Source organism: Nothoprocta perdicaria, unplaced genomic scaffold (genome assembly GCF_003342845.1).
Source record: "Nothoprocta perdicaria isolate Ctin4 unplaced genomic scaffold, notPer1 scaffold_434, whole genome shotgun sequence".
Classification (NCBI taxonomy): domain Eukaryota; kingdom Metazoa; phylum Chordata; class Aves; order Tinamiformes; family Tinamidae; genus Nothoprocta; species Nothoprocta perdicaria.
Genome location: NW_020455682.1, coordinates 3,254 through 20,342, shown reverse-complemented (window position 1 = coordinate 20,342; position 17,089 = coordinate 3,254). Strand labels below are relative to the sequence as shown.

Below are 17,089 nucleotides of genomic sequence, written 5' to 3'. Positions count from 1 at the left end.
TTACGGTGTATTCATACATGGCTGCAGCTATAGCCTCTGAGACTCTCTCTCTGCCTGTTTGTCGGGAATTTTTGAGGATTTGTTCCAAACATCACAATAGCAAATTCCAACAGGAGTAAACTTGTGCATCTTCGAGCCGTTGACTCTCCTGGCAGGAGCAGCTTCCAATGTACTAGGGCTTTAATACTTATGGCATAATGAATGGAAACTCTCTTAGTGTCAGTGGAAAAAGTGGTCACTGAATTCGGTCTGAAAAATACTAATACGCTTAAAAAAAATCTTGAAATTGCTGGTCTGGAACACTATTGTTGGGTTGTTTAGGGTATTGCTGCTCCTATTACTCATTGCAGTTGTTGAAAGCTTTCACCTAGGCTGGGTTTTCTGGACTCAGAAGGAGGGATCTCATGTTATTTATAAACACTCGCAGGCTTTCCCAATCAATATTGCTGTCTCGGGGCTGGACTGCAGCATTACTTCATTTAAAAAAATGCTTATGATGTGGATAATTAAAATGGTATAAGTCAAAGCTAATTTTCAAGTGAATCGTGGCTGCACTATATGTATGCACAAGTACAGTGACTCACTTGCATGTTAAGTAGACACTTTTGTGTTTGGGCGCTTTAAGCAGGAAACAACTAGTTTCTTTTTAGCATTCGGTGGTATATTTTAATATTTTATGAAGTTGTGTTACATCCAGTGATATAAGCAAAGGATCCCTATTCCTCTAATATCGAATCTGTTAGTGACTTTAGTAATTCAAATGCTCTTGTTGTTTAATGCTAAAATTTCAGTTAGAAAATGTTTCCTTTACTGGACCACAGCATAGGGAACTTCTGTCAGCTCTTAAAACTGAGAACCTCTAAGTCATATTGTGGAAGCCTAACAGGAAGCAGAGAAGCTTGTAAATGTGTGGTTGGTAGCTCACGGTCAGGAAGATCTAGCAATCAGCTTAAAAAAAAAAAAAAAACTTTAAGATGAATCAGAAAAAAAAAAAAAAGAAATATGAAAAACTGCATGTTATGAGATGAAGATATTAAGAACTAATAAATATAGATTGGGTCTGCTAAAGACTCATTAAAACTTGCGGTATTTTGGAAGACTTAAATTTGCCAGTGTTCAAGATGCCAGGAGACGCTGGGAGCAGCATGAACTGCCCATTTCAAAATGGGCTCTGCGAAGCTGCCAGCAAGTGCCACAGCGAGAGCTTCCCCTGCAAGTCCCCATAAGGGTGGACAAGATGACCTAAAGTATCTTCTAACTCAAATTTCTTCCATTAAGGTAGACTAAATATTAATGGCACTTGGGCATTCTTTACCACTGAAATGTGACCTCAGTGATGTCCTTCAGTGTTTGAACTGTTCATTTTAATATAAAACTTCTTTGCCCTTTTTAATGGGAAAATAACAGTAGTGCAACAAGGATGTATGTTTTACTAGGAATTGAAAGTCGGCTTTCGGTTATTGAAGATTAATCAAATGCAGAAAAATGGGCAGCCTTGATTAGATTGAGGCATATAAATGTAAATGTCTTTTGACAAATAAGGGAGCGTACTTGAATCTGGGAGCTATTTATTATACCTTCTTCCAAAAAGATCAATGAAGGTTGAATCATTCTTCTACTTGAACTCTTCAATATTCTTGCTTTGTCTTAAAATGAATAATGTTAAAACCTGTTAAAGCTGCCGTTGTGGGAGAAGATACTGATCTTTGTATTTTAATTAAAAATAGATAAAATCTTGGAGTTGCAGTACTGTATCAAAAAAGTTAAGATTAGCTATTTCTGCTAGTTGCTGTAATGCGGTACAAGTCACAATAGTTTTCTGAACTCAAACATGTTGAATTTGCTTCTTTGCTTTTGAATTAACTGATTGAGGAGCAGATGTGAAATGACATTTGAGGTTTTTGTTTGGTTTGGTTTTGTAAGGAGGGGAGCTCCTGCTATGATTTATGTAGATGATTAGTATTTGCCATAGGTGTTAATAGCTAGTTATTCATGACTGAAAATGGCTTGGTTTTGCACTTAGTCATCTTCATTCTTGTCACCATTGGTTTGTTTTTTTCCTCTACCCTGCCTTCAAATATTGAGGAATATCATGTTTACTAATTAGTGAAATGATTAAATCATAGTAAAGGAGCTGAGTTTATGGAAGCAAACCCAAGTATCTGCATTCATATGTTTAGGGAAAAAATGGGCTTAGTATCTCTGAAATAGAGCAGGTACCTACAGGAGGTGGTAGCAATATTAATAAGCAGTATGGATGGAGGATGGATTGGAGGGATTTGAGGGGTGCCAAGTACAATGAAATTATCAGACAAAAGTCCTTTTGGAACAGCTGTTCCTTTTCACACCAAGTAGTTTCAATATAAATACATAGAATGGTCCAATTTGTACTTGTTTGTTCAGACTTTTGGGTACAGTTTTATTTATATATATAAAAGTTTTTAGTTTTCATGACAAGTTTCACTTGATACGAACAGTGGATTTGTATCTGCCTGCTCAAGCTGTTCATGTTTCCGTAAACATTATGAAAGTGATTTCTGTTGCCATTTATAAATCTTATTCTAAATGACAGATGTCAGCAGGAGGTGTTATTAGCTTAATTTTGGTGAATTGCAAAGTAGACATGAGACTCTGTTGGTACTTGGAAGCTTTGGTGGGAGAAGAAATGTAAAGAAAATGTAGGAGGGATGTATGTGCTTTCTGTAAGGCTGAAAATAGTTTTGGAAATTCAAATTTTTTGGGTCAGTAAAATGAGATTCATCTTGTAACATGTCATTGCATCCCATTCAAGCCCTGTCTTTGGAGAATATGTAGGTATAAGAAGGTCAACCCTCTTGCCGTTGATGATGACGACTATACTATGCAGTTATAGAGTCTGTAGGTTAATTTTGAAGATGACAGGATGTTTTTGACAGGATTTGGGGTTGGCCACTAAGTTTGACTCATTTTGCTACTGAGAGTAACTGGTGTCATTATTGCTATCCGAGGTACTGGCTTGGAGAGGAAGAGATGTCCATGTGGGTCCTTCAGGGCCTTCCACGTGTGGCTAATGGTGAGACAGGAACAAGAGGATCTCCTGTCTATGTATCTTAATTTTTCAATATGGCTTAGAAGTGGGATGCAGCCTTAATTCTCAGTACACTCAGAAAACACCATGTTCTTAAAACACGCTTGTGCAGAGCCTATCTCTTGTAATCTACCCTTGCTTGTGCCCTTATATTCACTGGAAGATAAGGTGGCAGAAGGGAACACAACACTATTCGGTTCTGACCACTTGGTATACAGTGTCTGGTCTATGAAGAAGAGGCCTTAGATGTACCATACTCTGAGTAGCTGACAGTGAAAACTGTATTTACAGATGATGAAAATTGTTCCTGTCAAGGCAGAAAAGGTGACTCAGCCATTCTTATTTTTAAGCAATTATTTAACTCCTTTAGACTTAGCCAGTGTAAGAATAAATGGTATATTCTCTTCCAGACTGTTTTATGTCTTCATTGAAAAACTAATTTTGATAGTCATTTTAAAGTTTTATTGGAAGCCAAGGTGATCTTAGTCATGGTTCTGTGAAATAGTTAAGTCACTGCATGCTCCTTACCCTTGGGTGTTAAAGATGAGCTTCTGCAAAGAGATCCATTCGCATTTGTTATTAGACAGATTGCCTGGTTGTCCATATGGCTCTGTAAGGATTGATTCTGTGTGCGTGGAAATGCAGGAATGTGTTGCTTGTAGCCCTATATGGCTTTCTGAAGTACTACATTTCTAATGGAACAGGCTTCAAAAAAGATTTTTAAGGTGTAGTAGAGTAAGCTTCATCTGCGACTTGGGTCAAATGTCTGTCTGTATAATGAAACAATTAAAAGCAAAACAAAAAAAACTTGGAGCTTTTTATGGGGAAAAGAGGCTTTAGCTGTAGGTGATTTCTTCCCCCCATATAGAGTGCTGTAGCACTATGCTTTGAGTTGAACAAAGCAATTTGCTGTGAGGAAATGAAATTTTGTAGCTACTGTGAACTTTTTGCAAAAGGGAAAAGATGTATGGAATATTATTATTAGTAGGAAAATAACCCCTGTAAGCCTTTAAGTAAAGTCTGGAAAACCTTTATTTTTATATAGCAGGTTCCTACAGAATGGCAGTTTAGAATATTAAACAGAAGATTGGCTGGTTGTTTCTGTTAACTTCTGAATAATCTAAAAAAAAAAAAAAAATTGAGCATCATATGTTAATTTTATGGCACACTTGTATCATGGCCTTCGAAAGCTGGTACGCTAGATCAGCACAATCCAGGAGTATCAAAACAACTTTTGTACTTCACTCTGTCTGCTGATTTGTCATCATGAGGGGAAAGTTTTGTGGGGTGCCTGAGGCTGCCTCATAGTTGCTCTCATTTCCACCCTGCTCTCAGCTGCTTGTGCTTCTTTGCCTTTGAGATACTGTGCTTCTGAGTCACTAGAGCAGCAGATCGTTTGCACAAGGCTGGTGCACTGAACACATTCTCCAAAGGATGAGATGAGAAGCAAGGGGAACAGTGTAAGTGCTCAGGTAGGTGCGGTGGGAATAATCCTGTGGCATGAGGCTCTTCTCTAGAAAGTACTAACCTTTTTATAGGTAAGTTACTTTGACAGGAGATGAGAAGATGATTCAAGTGTCAGCCTTGAACTAACGACTTTCCAGGAAAGTCAAAGTTGGATCTATCCTTTAATATTTTATCTAGTTTAAAAATCTTTAAGAGTATTACAGCCACTTGCTGTGCGCCTTGGAGGTTTCTGACCCTGGAGCAGGGGAAATGAAAAACTGTTTGTTATACTATGTATGCGGACTTGCATTTTGATGCTTTGCTTAGGAGATAAGCAAAGGGATAAGAGGAGATTGTAGTAGGAAGTGCATAGAAAAGATGTCAGGAATGGTCAGTCCTGGAGTTATCAGAGAGCTATTTCTGATTGCTATTTAAATATAGCAGAGACAAAAGCAAAATTTTAATGCACATATTGAACAGGAGCTTGTTGTTATCTGTGTGTTATTGCTATCATTGAATCACATTGAGCTTAAATTGTTTCACTTTGGTCTGCTATTTTTTTCTTCACTTGGGAATGAACGTTGTGCAATACTCTATTGATTTGTAGCATATTTCACAGCACGTTTCATACTTAAATTTGAGCAGGGTCTAGCAGCCTTACTCCAGTGAGATATTGTAAAACATGAAGTGATTTGAACTGTTTGACAATATCTGTGCCATGCTGCTTTATAGTATACCTGGTTGCTTGAGAAATTGGAGGTTGAGAGATGGGGTTGGGGCCCTCCTGCTGTTAACACTTACCTTGATTCCACCTGATTTTTTTCTGCTTTATTAAGCGCACAAATCACCTGAGCTGCTCTTCACCTACTTCTTGAACTCTTAAACTGATGTAGTTAACAGCTGCACCTATTTTCCTGTTCTATAATAAGCTTGCTTAGATGTAAACATGCAGCTTATTCAGATATTTACAGAGTTTGATGGCAATAATGTATCTTGGTAATAGGTGGTTTCAGCTGTGCTGCTTGCAAATCCAGGTTTTTAGTCAGCTGTGGTTTCTAAACCATAGCTGACTAGTTGCAGCTGCTTGTCTATAAGGCAGTTTCTGACAGACATATGGCTTTGTTCTGGTTGCACCAATCTTGCTGCTTCTAAAGTGAATTGAAAATGATTCAGCAATAAAGCCCTAAATTATTTGTTTAGGATGTGGGAGTAACATGGTTTTGTGGATTTTTTTTGGCTTGTTAATCTGTTTTTGTTAATGGGGGCACTCTATCCTTAAGACTGAGACAGCTGTGCACAGTGCACACCAGTTTACAGGAATCTGCCTCTGAAAAAGCCTTTTGAAACAACAGTCTTGATACAACCATGCATTTCAGAAAATGAAACATCAGAATACTATCATAAAGATGATATCTGCTTGTGAGTGACCAATTCACGTGTGGCCCTTTTTTGTTCTTGTTGAACTTGCATTGCTGAATATTTGACAGAACCGTTTTAGAAAATCACGTAGAAATGCTGTCCGATTATGCAAAGTTTAACATTCTGAAGCTGCAGTACTAACTTCAGCTACTTCAAAGTACGTTTACTGAATGGAAAATACACTCGGTGAATGTTTGAAGGGGCTACTTGAACTTTTGTGGAAAGATTGTGGTAGCATTTTAATATGTAGGCTAATCAATCCAAAACTGAAATGCTGAACATCTGCGTGGACTCCACTCTTCACATTCTTCTAGTGCCTGGCTTAAAGCAAAGAGAAATGGATATGGAGAAAAAATATTTTACTGATTGAGAGCAAAATGCTGTGAAAATGCTGTGACAGTGTAGCAAAATGAATAGTTTAAGACGGTAGTAATGGAACAGGCTGGTTTGTAGTCATGTGGTAGGTGCTACCAAAGCATCCTCCAGAGCAATATTGAGCTAACTGAGAAGAAACCTTTTAGTAGTGACTAGTTTCTTAGCTGCTGCTGTTCAGAATAGTTGGGAGCAAGCCCTGATTAGCACGGACAATATGATTCCAAGTTAAAATAAGATGTTTCATGCACTGGTTTGAAGGCAGCAGTTGAGTTCCTTCATCTCTGTCTTGAAAAATAGCGACATGTGGTTAGTTATGGATTGTGGTAGTAGAGCTGCTAGGTAATCTGGATCCCTGTGTTGTGGATAAGAATACCTGTGGAAGTTGAGGCTGTCGTGGCACTTGATTGTGCCCAGAGCGTTTCTTACCGTGAAGCAGTGGGGTGCCAAGGGAGCAGGCAGCCTCCTACAAAGAGAAATATGCAGTCCAGCACCCAGTGTGCAAATTCCTTGTGTGATGGTACAGATCTGGGCTGGCAGCTTAGGGAGGAGGTCTGTGGGAACGGCCTCTGATCCACTTGCCAAGTTGAATGAGGGTTGGTGGAGAGTTCTGCTACTGAAGTCAGTGCTGGGCTGCATTAATGAGACACAGGCAGTAGGTGAAGAGAAGTGAGATCCCCCTGAGCACATGGGCAGCTGCATCTGAAATAACTGTCCAGTTCTTGATACATCCTCCCCTTGCTACACACACCCAGTGCCTCCCCCCCAAAAAAAAAAAAAAAAAGATCTGGAGGAAGGACAGAGTCTGGCAGAGGGCTGGGTCAGTAAGAGACCTGGAGCCTGATCTGTGAGGGGAGCCTGGGAGAGCTGGGTTCAGGTAGAAGAAACAGAGAAAGGAGCCTGACTGCAGTATTTAGTGCACAGAGCAGAGAAGGTGGAGCCAGATTTTCAGCAGTGAACAGCAGAAGACGCAATGCTCACAACCCGTAGCAAGGGAGCTGATATTAGGATAAGGGGAATTTTCCTCAGGAGGGGTTAAGCTCTGCAACCAGGTTGCTGGGGAATCTCCATCCTTGGAATTTTTCAGATCGTAGCTGGTAGAGGCCCAGAACAGCAGCTTTAACATTGAAGTTGACCTACTCTGAGCAGCAGGTTGGACTAGCTGACCATTTCAATCTAAATTAGTCTGTGATAATCACATGAACCAGATAATAGCAAAAACTGCAGCTAAGGTGTAATGTCAAATATTATCCTGGAATGTCATCAGCAATTCTGCACAACCACCCCGTAAGTTATGTTCTAGCAGATGTTCAGAGCTTGATTACTGCCTTTCAGTCAGGGGCTTCCTCTCCTTGCCTGGTTTGAGCTGATTAAGCGTGTGCAGCACAGGGCAGTCCCAGTCACCCGCTGACCTTCAGAAGGAGCCACATATGTCACTTGTCACCCCTTTTCAACTGTTCCCGACCTTGTGGTCAGGTGAGTGTTGGGGCCTGTACACCACAGGGCACAGGACTGTAAATTCTGGCAATAATGTAGATTCAGATCATCCTTAATTAACTATGAAAGCGTGTTCTTATTCTTGCTTGTGCCTGCTCTTAAATGGTAATATATTTACTTGAAATGCTAATTCAGCTGAGCTCACTGTTAACTTCAGTAGTGCAGCCCTTGCCACTTAGATAACCAGTTTAAAAACTGAAGCCAGTCACTTGAGGCCTCCTTCGTTACTGAAGAAACGTCAGCCAACGTAGGATGAGATTGATATAACTTTTGGATCATGGCCTTGATACCAACTGAATCTTAAGGTAGAAATTCCAATTTATCTGTTAAAGCATGCTATTTTGAGGGGGGGAATAAAAGAGGGGTGGAGAGAGAGAAAAAAAGCCTAAGGTGCCTTGCTTAAGTGGGTATTATCATTTGATTAGATGAATTTATCTGTAGTGGTAAGGAAGTAAATATTTGAAATATAAAATTCAAACATCAAATCTAGCTGGCAAAGGGAGAACAGGATGAAGTATGAAACTTCAGCATTGGTTTCTGAAAAGTAAAATTTGTCTACCTACAAGCTTTCTGTTGTTAATTATTTGGGTACTAATTCTCATGGAGTTATAACACTGCAATTAGTAATTGCTTAGCCAGGTACTAAATGTAAGGTCTTACAACAACTCGATAGTTTTTTAAATATGGAGTTAGCAATTTTAAGGTATGAAATTCTGTAAATTTTGCTTTAGAAACTCTTCTACAGTGAAATATTCAAAACACACTAAGGTTTCAAGGGATTTTTGAATGCATTTTTTCTTCAGTAAATGGATCATTCTGCCTTTACTTGCGGATTAGAAGCTAGTCTGTTCCCTCACATAAGAGATATGCTGTATAACAATTTGCTATTAATAATGTTCAGTCCTTTCAGGAATAATGCAGAGGAATAAGGTAAACTAAATTCACCTGTCAGTGAGATGGCTCTTGTGTTTGCCCCAAGTCCGCCCTTTTTCCAGCTTGCAGAAAAATTGACAAACCAAACCAGAGCGCTTAATGAGACTCCAGTTAGAGAATAAATTAGAGTATTGATATCGTAGTGATTCACTGGTCAAATTAAAGATGTGAATTCATAGCATGTGCTCCACTTGTTCCACCTGGCTATGACTTCACAGTCAAATTCACTAATGTTCTTCAGAAAAGAAAGGTGCTTTACTGGGATGTATTTAATGGGCGATTGACTCGAGTGGGTTCTGCGCAGTCTGACTGTCCTCCTGAGCTGGCAGTGCTGTTGAAGCATCTGTGCGTTGAGTCAGGGCAGAGAACTCGTCTGACTGAAAATACCTTTTTTTTCTTCTGGCTGGACCAGCTTCCTGTTCTGATTCCTTGCAGACCTGCACAAATACTGCTGTTGTCCTAAGACATGCTAACGATTTGGGGAAGCACTGTAACTGGAATGCATCCCAGTATTTGGGCCAGGCCCTTTAGATGGAAGAGGCAGGAGTTTTCTTGCTTCCCAGCTTCCATTAAGCTTGCAGTGCAATCCGGCTGGAGCCTGGGAGCAAGCAGAGCAACCTGGGGAGAGGTTGGAGAGCACAGGCCTGAGGAAGGTCATGAACGGTTCAAGAAAAGGCTGTACTGCTACAGTCTTGAGTTGGGAAAGCAAAACAAGAGGTGATGTCCCATGCTCAGGGACAAACTTAAGCCCACCGTGTGATATTTATCCGTAAAACAGGAAGCAACTTAGTCTTTTCTGACTTGTTCAATGAAGCTAGAGTGGGGGAAGTGAGGATGCAAAGTGAATGCTGCTTTCCTGTAGGAAGAACAAAAGCATTACACGGTGGTTCTTTTTCTTTTCTTTTTTTTTTAGAAGTAGAAGCAAGTGAATGTGAAATTTCATAGCTATAGGTACCTGCTTCTTGACGAAGTAGTAAACAATCTAGTGATTAAGCCTTTGTGGATCAAAAAAGGATCCTCTCACTTCTAAAGTTCAAAGGAATCCCTCACCCTTTAAATGTATCTCTTTTGGGGGGGAAGGGGATGGTGAGGAATGCTGTGCCCCTTTGAAGGAAGTTTTGACACTGAGCTTCTGGACACTGTGTCTTTAACTGAAAATAGTGCCACACTTCTGTGCTTTTTACTTACCGACTGTTAAATAGTGGAACTTAGCAATAACTCATATAACCCATAAAATAATTTGGTAAGTTTAGTATTAGAAAGTACATTTCTTTTTTCTTATTTTAGCTGAACAACAAGCTGGGCTTTTTTCTTTTTCTTTTTCTTTTTTTTTTTTAAGAACCATTGCATTGCAGGTAACTTGTTAAAATCTTACAGTCTACTCTGTAAACAAGCAAGGAATGTTTGCCTGCCAGACCTTTTCCCCGGAAGGTATTTTGTCTAATTTTGGCTAAGAGCTCAGTATTTACCTCCTTGAGATGGCAAAAAGCTATCAATCTGTCTGCTTAAAGCCTGCTCTGCTGTTTGAGGCTGTTTCCACGGCAGCCATTGTCAACACTGCTCGTCCTAATTGCCAGCTCCAAAGCAGACAGATCAATGGAAATTCCAAATAAAGTAGCCGAGCTCTTGCTTCAGAGCTTGTGTGAAGCTGGGTTTGCTGCTGGGTACTGGGGCTTTTGAGCACTCCAGCAGAAGGGTTAGCTTTGCATTAATTGCTTTCTGGTCTGAAGTGATGCTGTTCATTCTGGCTCTGTTCTGGGGCTGGACTCCTAGCTTCTCAGCTTTCTGAAATGGAGATGAACAGCTCTTTAAAGTCTTCTGCCAATTATTTTTTTTTTTTAGCTTTTCTGAATTTCAGAAACAGCAGACTTGTAAGAATGAAAACTGCTAGCTTGAACTGCTGCTTCACTTGTCAAAAAATACCATGTAGCTATCAAGTTTATGGTACTCGTTAGTAGTGCTGGAGCTGATCCTGCTGTCACTGTCAGTAGGCAGGACTGTGCAGTTTGGTGATTGGTTGGGGGATTAGGAACAAAACACTCGGCTCTGCTAGTCCTGCACATGTGAGCGCAGGAGAGCCCGAGGAGGCCCTTCAGCTTGGGTGTAAACCTGAACTGCGTTGTGCTTGCAGGCTCTGCTCCTTTAGTGCTTTCTTACAAGGTATCTTTTCCATAGCTGATAAGTTAAATGATGCCTGTACTCCCTCTGCTGGCTCTGCAATAATAGCTGTCATGAGATAAAGTGGTTCCCTTTTGTAAATATGGCAATGTGGAATTCTGGCTTCAAGGCTTCACCGATGGAAGGGGGTTTTCCTGGAAAATGGGTCAACAAATGGTTGCTGAAAGCTAATCAGGGGCCTCAGATGCTATCTGCTGCTCTAATGGTAAACACTGGTGTTGTATATACCTCTGTAATTGTAGTCTGCTCTGTCATTTGTGTATCCCTGGTTGGATGGTGCTACCCAAACTGAGATACCAAATACTTGTACATCTAGTCATACATCTCTGAGCCCTGCTTATAGGGGTCACACGCTATATGTACACAAACAGGGTAACTGGAAGCATCTCAGCAAGGAAGAGAAGTATGTCCTTCTGGGGAGTATAGTGCCCTGTACACTTACTTGTTCAAAGACTATTCCTTTATGAAGAGGTTTTTTTAATATAAAAGTTCTCATCTGGAACGGAAAAGCTTCAGGCCTTGAACGAAGTCTTGCTGTTCGTGTTTTACCCATAATCAAAATAGTTAATGTTGAAAATCAACAAGTATCTTTATATGTGAGTGCCAGTCTTTTTTCATGTAATTATTATATTATTCTGTTAACTTTTACTTTCTGCAATTGACAGACGGTCCGAACAGTCTCGTAGAACTGAGAAAATAAACTTTCTTGCTATTGATCATTACTTGCTCTGCAGTTGGATAAGGGGAATAATAAATGAAACTTGCTTATTTAGCATTTTAGTTCAAGATCTCTCTGAATGGGTTCACCTGAGCTTGTGATGTAAAGAGATTGGCTCCTTGTTGCAAAGTCTGAAAATATTTTTCCGTCTTTTCATGCCCGCAAGGCACTTCCTGGGGAGCTCTCATTTTTTTGTCCAGATGTTTTGTTATGTAATTCATGACTGTCAAAATATTTCGGAACTGAATGCCCTGCTAATTTCATGTGAAGAACTCTGTGTGCAGTCAAACACTCTGTGGTATTTCTTGCTAGGAGATTTCTCTGTTCATATATCTTCAGATACTTTTAGGTGTTTTATACCTAAAACTGACTGCTTGGCTCTATCAAAATGAGCAGTTGCCTAAGCTTTCTCAGAGAAGTTAAAAATAGCAGAGGAGTTAATCTCTTAATCATAGAGAAGTTAAAAATTCTTCTCTTCAGCGAGTGTGTTCACTCTACCAAACATCCTGTCCATCCAGTTTTTCCTATTAGGTGTGCTGAGGTGGATTAAGGCCCTAAAGTTTACCCTGTAACTCGGATATCCTCTGTGTATGATCAGAATTCACCGTATGAGTGGAGTGCTGAATCATTATGGTTTTAATGTACAAAGCTGTAATTTAATGGCGTTCATGTTAATCAACAAGAAACCCAAAATGTTCTGACCTGCATATATATTTATATATAGGTCATAAATTTTAGCTTAATAGAGCTTACTGTGGACCCTACTCTTCTGGCTAGGCAAGAGCAGCTGAGTATTCTCTGCATGTAGGGAAGTATCTCTGTCCTCTTTCCATATTCTTCTCAGACCTTAGTGTTCAGAAGTCAAAAAAGTAGCTGAGGCTTCTCACCTTATAGTACTTAAAAAGCATTGGCCTTATTTGCTTTGGATGTTCTGTGAGAAATTTTGCTGTGAGGCAGTTGCTTAAATACTTGGAAGCACTTGCTCAATTAAATGGAGCGGATGACTTGTTTTAGTAATAAAATTACTCAAATGTTATCTTTTTATGGAATAAGTTACTAATTTTGGAATTTTAAGGAAGAAAACTGTTAAAAGCTGATCAATCTTAATTGTATGCATAAGGCAATGTATATAAAATTAGATTCTAGTTTTGACACAGGTGTATAACTGTCTAAAATTGTGGTATGTTCATTTACATTTTGATTCTGTATGCTGAACATGTACTCTTTTGTTATATTGCCAAGTCCTTTTATTGGATGACTGCTGTAAACAGTGTCCTAATACTGAAAATTAAAAAAAAAAAAAAAAAAAAAAAAAAAAAATCCCACCCTACCCCCTCAGAGTCATGTGGTTTTGTTTAAAGAAAAATCCCAGTGGGAACAAATAAACCTGCTACAGTTGGACTCCTGTAGCAGTCGTCTTTAGCATCCAGAATAACCTTGCTGTTAATAGTCTAGAAAAATACAGTGTTTGATAGTAGCTGCTGTTATAAAGGTTGCAGGTGCAAAATGCAAAACTATGTATAAAAGTTCAGTATAAATGTTCAGAAGATGTAACAAACATTATAAACTATGTTGCTGTTCCTATAAACATGTTAAAACATGTGAAATATATTCCTGGTCTCAATATAAATCATATTTATTTTAAACTATTCCCTTCTCCCTAAAAGTAATATTTTAAAATGTTGGAAGTAGAGTCAAACTAGACAGGTTTGTACAATCTAAGTACAGATTAGAGATCACAGTAAAATTTGGCTTTCAAACCCTGTGAGAGAGCACAGACAGATGCATTTGATGCAAGTGAGTCAGTTCAGAGTATAAGTGTAAAACAAGGCATCCAGTTGTTTATGTATAGGCTTCTCTTGTGGCAAGTTTTCATCCTTTCTAACCTGCTTACTGGTCTCTCTAGAACTTATTGATGTCAGAAACTTCTTTTTGTATAGATTAATAGACTTCATAGTTGCGTCAAATAAAATTGTCTGCCTCAATTTTTGGAAATCGTACAAAAATTATTTTTAATTAGAAAGATTGCCAGATGTGGTTAATTCATATGCTTTCCTTGATGACTTGGTGAAAAAGTTGCTCTCAGGGAGATTGAAATAATCAACTTGGAGAAAAATCTTAGAGGCTGAGAAGCAGCCACACTGTTTTCTGTCCACTCTGGCAGGAGTGGAGCTGGACAGCCCTGTGTCCTGCAAGCAAAAGAATCTTTTGGAAGTGCTGAGAAGCCAGCGGTGTCCTGGGAGGAACAGTCCCCCAACTTAGCGGCCTTAGTGGAGCCCTAAGAAGCAATGAGGAGCTTTCAATATATTGTCCAAAGCTGAACTCTGGAGAGACAGACACCAGCTACATGCATTACCAGGAACTCCTATACCTTGTGTTTCGTGATACTGTGTCATTCTGGATTTGTGATACTGTTCTCTTCATTCCCTTTATCCCAAGGGGAAATGGTCATATCCCTGAGTTAGGGAAAGCTTACAACACATGAGGGATAGATTAAAATGCAATTTAGCTTCATACTTTCCTGGATTGGTCTCGGAGTTTCTGCTTGAAGTACTTTACATGAATGGAGGCTCCTGTCTGTCCTAGTTCCTTTCTTTAGAAGTACTATGTGCAGTTAAGAAAGAAGAAAAATGGAATATGTTCCACTGTAAAATAAACATTTGTGGGAAGTAATTCAGGTCTGGCTTAGTTGAGTTGCTTCTGATTTGGAGTCTACACAGGTGGACAGACCTGTGGCAGTTAGAGTAAGTTTCAGTTGAAGTAGTCGCAGCTTCCAAGTCAGATACCTCTTGGTAAGAAAAATATTGCCCTTAATGAACTAGTCACTAGGAATCATTGCTGAGGATTTACAGGCTGCCTTAATGTGAAACTAGTACTTTGCCAGTGGTAGTTATGCGCTTGGTATAGGAGTGCTTGCTGTTCTGTGGTGTTTTTGTGCCAGCCCTGTGCTGCAGCTGGACAGGTGAGCAAGGAAAACAGGTTAACCAGTTGTCTGCATGAAGAGACCTGACTGGTAGCTAAGAAGCTTTTTCAAGACAGGCTTCTCCTAAATGGATACCTGGTTCATGTCCTCCTCTGGACACTTCCAGTGTTTCCTACAGTGGAAACACAGCTAAAGGATTGCATTATTGATGATGATGATAAACTTTTTAGATATTGTTTTTTACAGGAAATAGGACAGATATCTCCTTTACTGAGTAGAATTAGACCTCTAAATATTATCATAGGAGGCTGCGAGGCTTAGAGTCTCTTTCCAGTCACCTTTTTCAAACAAAACAGTTGATCGTGAAGTTGGCCACAGAAACATTACTGCACATACAGACTTGTGCACTTGAGGACTTTACTAACAATTTCAACTTTATTTTTAAATACAATGATTTTGTGCAGCAGTTGCTAGATAGTCTATCAAAACTGAGAAGTGAACAAAGATGACTAAATCTAAACAGTGGTTTGGCAGTCTGAATTGGGTATTCAGCTCAAATGGTCTCTGGTCACATTGACCGTGATGTAGTGACAGTGGTCACGTTGACAGTGACTTGCTTGTCCACTTTACTTGAAAGAACAGAGGAAGAAGTGATTAGGGAGACTAATGGTATCTTAAAGATGGCATCAACAAAATAGTTGTATGATGAAAACAGTCTCACCTAGCTGAATGTATTGGTTACTAGTATGCATGGGAATGCTGCATAGATAGCTGTCGTGTCTTATAACTTAAAATTTGGCTTATCAGTACAGCTCTTATGGCTTCTACAAATAAATACTCTGCTTTAGCATACTTAGGTTTTTCCAAGAAGAAACGCTGGCGGGGAAGGGGCTGGTGTTTTCTATTGTAACTACTTCTTCAGACAGAAGAAGCTCTGATATTTACATCTTTGATATTTATTCCATGCCTAGGAGTGAATGGTTTTTGAATGACTGCTGTCTACATCAGGACTACAACTAGCCCAAATTGTACGTGGTACAGAACTCTTAATACCTGACAGGGATCACAATCAAGTGTGAGGATAATGGCATAGAAACCCATATGGTACTTTTTAGAACTCCAGATCCGTCATAGTAGATCACAGAATTCACAGAAGGGGTAAGGCTGGACAGCATCTCTGGAGATAATGTAGTCCAAGCTCCCTGTTCAAGCAGAATCACGTAGAGCATGTTGTACAGAATTATGGCCAGGTAGATTTTGATTATCTCTTAGAGAAGAAGACTCCATAACTTCTATAGGCAACCTATTTCAGTGCTTATCACCCTCACAGTAAAAGTTTTTCCTCAGACTCAGGTATACAACTAAATCAGAGCTGATTGTTGCCTCAGGTGCTATTGTTGGCTACTGCTGCAAAGAGTCTGGACCCATCCTTTTGACTTAAGATACTTGTGTACACTGATAAGATTCTACCTCAGTCCTTTCTCCAGGCTAAACAGGCCTAGGTCTGTCTCTCCTCATAAGAGGAGTCCTCCTCAGTCCACTAATCTTCATCGCCCTTTGCGGGGCTGTCTCCAGTAGCTCCGTGCCTCTCTCGTCCTAGGGAGGTCTAGGTGAGTACCAGGGCCCGGTGGGAGAGGAGGATCCCCTCCCTTGACCTGCTGGCAACAGTTTTCCTAGTGTGGCCCAGGATCCCATGGGCCGCAAGAGTGCATTGCTGGCTCATGGCCAGCTTGTCCTCCCAAGACTCCAGGTCCTCCACAGAGCTACTTTCCAGCACCCTGTGCTGGTGCCAGGGCTTGTCTTTGTTGAACTGCATGAAGTTCCTCTCTGCCCAACTTTGCAGCTTGTCTAGAGGTCTGTGAAGGGCAGGTCAGTACTTTGGTCTATCAGCCACTCCTTCCAGTTTTGTATCATTGGAAAATTGCTGAGGGTGCACCCTGTCCCTTCATCCAAGTCATAAGTTGGACAGGATTTGACACCATTTTGGAGATCCTTGGGGGATGCCACTAGCTATGGATGTCCGTCCAGACTCTGTGCTGCTGATTACAGCTTTCTAAGCTGCCATTCAGCTAGTTCTCCATGCACCTCACTGTGTACTCATCTGTCCCACACTTCCTGACCTTACCTACGACGATGCTATGGGATACGATGTGGAAAGCCTTGCAAAGTCAAGGTAGGCAGCATCACTGCTTTCCTCTTGTATACCCTGCCAGTCTCCTTCCATCACAGAAGGCTCCCTTTTTCCCTGTGTCAATATATGGTGGCTACTCCTGATGACTTTTCTTCCACGTGCTTAGAGATGGCATCCAGGATGAGATATGAAAAACTGTCTGTTCTTAAAGATTGTTTGAGTGGTGTCCCTGGTTTGGAGAGAGAGAGGAAGAATAGTAGAGAACGGTTAGAAAAGGAGGAGCTTGGACCTCTGAATGCCCTATTGAGGTTGGAATTCAAAGCAATCTTTGCTTCTCTAAATGACTGAGGTGCTCAGAAAGAAGATGAAAGGAGTAGGTGAAGTTGTCTTCCAAAGTGGGCAGTC

At 40.1% G+C, this 17,089-nt stretch overlaps 1 long non-coding RNA gene across 1 annotated transcript; it reads left to right on the top strand.

The window, feature by feature from the left end:
- Nucleotides 1-1,182: 1,182 nt before the first annotated feature.
- LOC112953304 lies at nucleotides 1,183-16,883 on the top strand. The gene is made up of 3 exons (XR_003250560.1): nucleotides 1,183-1,278; nucleotides 4,876-4,878; nucleotides 16,870-16,883. It is a non-coding gene; the product is annotated as an uncharacterized LOC112953304 (long non-coding RNA).
- The last annotated feature ends 206 nt before the right edge of the window (nucleotides 16,884-17,089 follow it).